This window comes from Mercenaria mercenaria, chromosome 14 (genome assembly GCF_021730395.1).
Source record: "Mercenaria mercenaria strain notata chromosome 14, MADL_Memer_1, whole genome shotgun sequence".
Lineage (NCBI taxonomy): Eukaryota > Metazoa > Mollusca > Bivalvia > Venerida > Veneridae > Mercenaria > Mercenaria mercenaria.
In genome coordinates this window covers 73,356,709-73,362,839 of record NC_069374.1, presented here as the reverse complement: position 1 = coordinate 73,362,839, position 6,131 = coordinate 73,356,709, and positions in this window count along the sequence as shown.

Below are 6,131 nucleotides of genomic sequence, written 5' to 3'. Positions count from 1 at the left end.
AAAAGTCAGAGCCAAGCCATAGAAGGTGTTCAGGTATTGCTCCGATACTTGTAAATTGGGCATTTGTATGGGTTTTCAACTGTTCGAGACTCTAAAACATATCATATAACTATTATGATACATGGAATTGTATCTGGGGTCCGTTGCAACAAATTTAAGACATATCAAGTTGCCTGGGGAGCCCGTAGGGTCTGGCCAAAGCCATAAAAGGTGTTTCAGTAGAGCTCGAACTTGTAATATTGGCCATTTATATTTTGTTTTCGACCTGGTTCGAGCCTCTATGCCATAGCCCTATAACCATATGATACATGGATGAGTAGCTGGGGACCTTGCTACCATTTTAAGAAGAGACCATTCCTAAGTTCCTTGGTAGCCCTAGGTCAGCCAAGGATAGAATGAAGATGTTCGAGAGTGTTCGCAGACTTGTGAAATTGGCCTTATTCATGGATTTTTATTGGTTTTCGAGCTGGATCGAGTCCTCTATGACCATAGCAATAACTATATGATAAATGGATGTGTAGCTGAAGCGTAAGTCCTTGCTACATTTTAATCCAATCCCAATTTCCTTAGGTAGCCAAAGTGGGTCAGGCCAACATAGAATGGTTCGGTAGTGCTCGAACTTGTAAATATTGGCCAATTGTATTTGTTTTCGACCTGTTCGAGCCTTCTATGGAGCGTATGAGATAAGGTGTATTCTGTGATTGTTAATGGTAGTGTATTAATTTCCTTTAATACAGGTTTTTTGCTGAACAGTTTAGTATGTTGAGAACATATTTGAATGTTTGTTCTTGAGATTAACGTTTTTGATTTGTAACATATGATCTAAAGTATCATGACACTGACGAACTAATGATCATGGAATGATACTATTCTTTATAAAGAAAGTGATTGTTTATTTAGCAATTCATATTTGATATCGAATGCTATGTTGATTATTTTTTTATTTGATGAGGTGCTGTTATGAAGTTTATAAATTAATGAAAGAGTTGAATGTGATTCTTCAAAAACATCGAACATCAAAATCAAATTGTAAAAATGAATACGTTGTTTTTATAGAACTCTTACATAGTAAGCAATTTGAAATCGACCACACTCCACGTCCGTAGAAGACAACTAGAAAGTGGATTGCCATGAGATATGATGATTTAAATGATTTCTATGTTGTTTGATGATGTTGATGATGATATTGGTTGATGTGCAGATGATGCAATGAATGATTATGATTATGCCGTTGTATTTTGATACAGATGTTGGAGATTGTAATCATGAGAACATGATGCAGATGATTATAATTGATGGTGACAATGGGGTGATGAGGATAATGAGGAATGTAGCAGAAGTTCAGCTCTACGGTTTTTAACATTTAGCTACCAAAAAATCCACTATACTGAAATCCTAACCATACCCCGCTCCTACGGTGACCTCTACACATATTGCCTCGTCCCCGCAAAAAACCGAAAATCCTACTACCGTGTCAACTGTGACTTCAACCATTAACCTATTACCCGTTACCCTGTGACCTTTGATGTATTATATTTTCTTATAACCGTTAACTACCTGCATCCTGTAACCTCACATGTACTTGCTGACCTATCACCTGTGAATCTACATCTTTCCCCAGTCACCAATGTGTTAATATAATCGATTGATAAGTGAAAAGAAATGATGAACAAGTGTGTAAATTGACCGAGTACTAAAGGTCATTCAGTAAAAAAGCCACATCCTGTAGAATTCAATCTTTGAGTGATGAGAGGATGACTACGTTGAAATGATTAGAAAGTCATGATGAGTATGCAAATGATTGGTGATATAATGATGATAAATTAGCAATGTTTTGCTTTCTCTTCTCGAATAAATTGTAGGTAAACTTTCCATTGCTTTTAATTAAGGATCTATTATTGTTGTTACAGACTGATAAAGTTGATAAATGTGTTGACGTATTTGACACTACATGAATAACATATGGTAAGTGATGATGTTGAATTTTGATATTGGCGTGGGATCGAATTGCTTTGATGATGTTTATGAAATATGATGATGATTAATTAACAGAATGAGTAACAAACTGTACATCTTTAAACTGTAAAATGCCTTCTCATTATATATTTCCATCTTACACCAAGCGACTTTCATCTTTAACTCTTCACACCCCCTATCAATTCAATCTCATGACCTTCCCACCCTTCAACGCGTAATCCTAACCTCTTCGCCTCTTAACCCTTACCGTTCATCTCTTCATTGCTTAACTCCGTATCACTATAACACTTCCAATACTACCCCTTTCACCTTTTCACCATTATGCTTTATACCGTTACCCTTCACACACAATAACATAAACCCTTTCACCCTTCACCTTCCGCTGCAATCGGTACCCAAATTTTTTCACCATTATACCTTCAACCCTTACCACTTGTAGATTTACGGCAAAAATAACCTGATTTTCATGATTCTGATAGTTATTGAAATCGTAAAACGGGGTCAGACGGACACTCCTATAATAATAAAACGTTATACGTTTAGAAAGCGATCGCTATTGTTTTCTAGTCACATATAAAATAGTAATTAATAAAAAAAAATGACATTATATATTTTTCGCATTTTTGTCTAATTTACCAAAAATAATTGTATGTTTCATGGATTTCAAGCGAAGCTCAAACGGACGAAAAGTTCTCTATTGATATATTATCATATATGAAAAGCGCATATTGTTTCCTTATTTACATACTATTATAATAGCTTGCTGTTTTTCATGGGTGTAAAGGAGCGGCTCCAACATTGTGGGGCCAAACCTGATAACAACGTCGAAATATGGTGGGGCCAAGTCATATTTTGATCCCCCCGCCCAGACATTGGGGGTTAGGTAAGGGTTAGGGTTAGGGTAGTACCAAATGACGAAAGTGAGGAATGAGTTTTTGAGGAATTATGTAAACAAATATTCACACGGGCATGCGCAATGCAGATGTTTATGACGTAAATAATTCACAAAAATGTTGAATACTAGCTATTTGAGAGGTAATTTGGAAATCCGTCATTGATCATTGATTAAGATTATGAGACTTCAACCCTCATTTTGTAGCTGTGACATTTTTGAAGAAGTTGTCTGAGAATGACATTAATCGTATAAGTGAGCGTTTGTTAAGATAGACCGTGGAACCATTGAGTTGCGTTTTTCAATTTTAAGGCGAAACTTGACAGTGTTAAATATCTAAGCGTGTCCTACTATACATATCTTATGTTTGAACTGCCGGGACACTTGGTGGTATTGGTTCTATTGCAGGTGGGTCGAACTTGGTAATGCAATGTGATAGCAGGGAACAACAGTACTTAAAGCATGTATCCACATGAAAGTATGACTAGTCGTACGTCTCAAACAAGGTGCAGAACAATAGAAACACTGAAATAGTGTTATCATTCATAGTGTCGCACATTGCAGCACCTTCAGGGCGGAATGCCTTGACACATAGGGATGGTGTAGAATATTGAATCTGTGGGAACGAATACCAGCATAGCGTTAGAACGATGTATTAATTGGTAATGCAATGGCCATAGAGCTTAGACCATTTGAAAACAGTAAACAATTGTCATCAAAGTCGCACGTAGAAAAGAATATATCCTCCTATGACGACAGCATATAACTAAATGCTAATATGGATGTGTAGCTGTGCGTCCTTCGCTACATTTTTAAACCATTCCCAAGTCCTGGTGTTAAGCCCGAGGGTGAGGCCCAAGCCATAGAAAGTGTTAAGGTAGTGCTCGAACTTGTAATAATGGCTTTTGTTTAAAGGATTTTATTAGTTTTCGACCTGGTTCGAGCCTCATGACTATCGAATATAACTATATGATAAACATGTATGTTAGCTGGGGCTCCTGGCTACATTTTACAGAGCCATTCCGAAGTTCCTGAGGTAGCCCAAGGGGGTCAGGCCGAAAACCACAGAAGGTTTCAGGTAGTGCTCGAACTTGTAATATTGACCTAATTTTTATTAGATTTTCGACCTGGTCGAGCCTCTATGACCCATAGCATATGATACTATATGAAACATGATGTGTAGGCTGGAGGTCATGGCTATCATTATAAAGGACCATTCCTAAAGTTCCTGGGATAGCCCTAAGGTCAGGCCCACGCCATAAAGGTGTTTCTCAGTAGTGCACGAACTTGTAATATTGGCCATTTTTATTGGTTTTTTTCGGACCTGGTTCGAGCCTCATCTATGATATGCATATAACTATATGATATATGGATGTGTAGGCTGGGAGATCCTGGCTACATTTGAAGACGCAATTCCTAAGTTCCAGGATAGCCCTACTGGGTCAGCCAAGCCATAGAAGGTGTTCTCGGTAGAGCTCGAACATGAAATATTGACCATTTATAATTGTTTTATCGACCTGTTCGAGCCTCTATTACCATAGCAATAAACTATATATACATGGATGTGTACAGTTGTCCCTGGCTACATTTGAAGACCATTCCCAATTCCTGGGAAGCCCTAGGGTCAGGCCAAACCCCCAGAAGTGTGGTTCAGGTAGTGCTCTACTTGTAAAATTGACCATTTTTTTATTGGTTTTCGCGACCTGGGTACGAGCCTCTATGACCATAGCATATAACAATATGAATACATGGATGAGTAGCTGGATGAGCGACATGCCTACATTTGAAGACCATTCTCAATTTCCTGGGTAGCCTAGGGACAGCCACGCCATAAAGGTGTAAGGAAGAGCTCGAAAGTTAGTCATATTGCCTTTTGATTAAAAGGATTTTTATTGGTTTTCGACTGGTATTCGAGCCTCTAAATGACCATAAGCAAATAACTATATATACATGGATGGTATATGGGGTCCCGGCTTACATTTAGACCATTCCCTGAATGTGATCTCTGGGTAGCCCAAGGGTCAGGCACCAAGCCATAGAAGGGTTCATAAGAGCTCGAACATGCGTAATAATGGCCCCTTATTAATGCGTTGTTCGACAATGTGTCCAGGTTCGAGCCTCTATGACCATAGAAATAATAAATATATAATACATGGAATGTGTAGCTGTGGGGGTCCAGGCTAACATTTAAGACCATTTCCAGATCCTGTGATAGCCCTAGGGGTCAGGCCAATCCATAGAATGTAGTTCAGGTAAGTGCTCGACCTTGTAATATTGACCATTTTTATTGTTTTACGACCTGGATCGTGCCTTGTGATTACGTGCCTCGACACAAGACACGAGATAACGTCTCAGACAAAGTTTGTGGATCGTTCTCATCTTAATGGTCTTAATGCGTGCCTCCGCATAACAATCAACAACACTGAGATGGTTGCAATCAATTATTGGAGGACGAAGCCAAACCTAGCAACAAAGAGTCGGGTGGCGTCCGATGATACCCCTGCCGCAGTGCAGCTAATACGGGTTGGAACCCGGGGGACTAGGTGCCTGAGCTTTCTTGCTTTTATTATTACTATTCGTTCTTTAACTGAATTTAAAATCAAATCTGGCAACAATGATTGGGTGGCGACCAATGATACCACTTCCTATGTTAAGGTAATGCTTGGCAGTAAAAGCCAAGTGCAGAGGACCAGGTCCCTTTTGATGAAACAGATTTATATTATACGACTTTTCGTCTTCTATACTAACTTTTTTTACCAATGATTAGCCCTGTCATTGTATTCATACTAAATAAACATGTAAACTGACTGACTGACAGGCTGAGCTACAGTAATGGTGTAATTCAAATGTTGAAGCCCATTGTAGGTTTGCAGCTCCTTTACGAACACGGAATTGGAAGGATGGGTAGGTGGTCATACCATCAAGAAAGGTATGGTCAGGGTAAAGCACAAAACTCATCACAGGCTATATTTACATAGAAAATGACCGTCCAGTCTATGTTTAAAAAGTCAATATATGACTCTATGATAAAACATATATATATATATGTGCTATATAATAGGGTTAGGGTTATAGGGTTAGGTTTAGGGAATAGACTAAAAAACGAAGTTTGATACCAAAACTCCGCCTCTTGATACCATACTTCCGCCTACTGGTCGTCAGGAGGATACATAACTGTAGCATATAATATAATTAAGATGGTAATTTGTGACCTATATGATACAAGATGTGTAGCTGGGGTTCCTAGCTACATTTTGAAGAC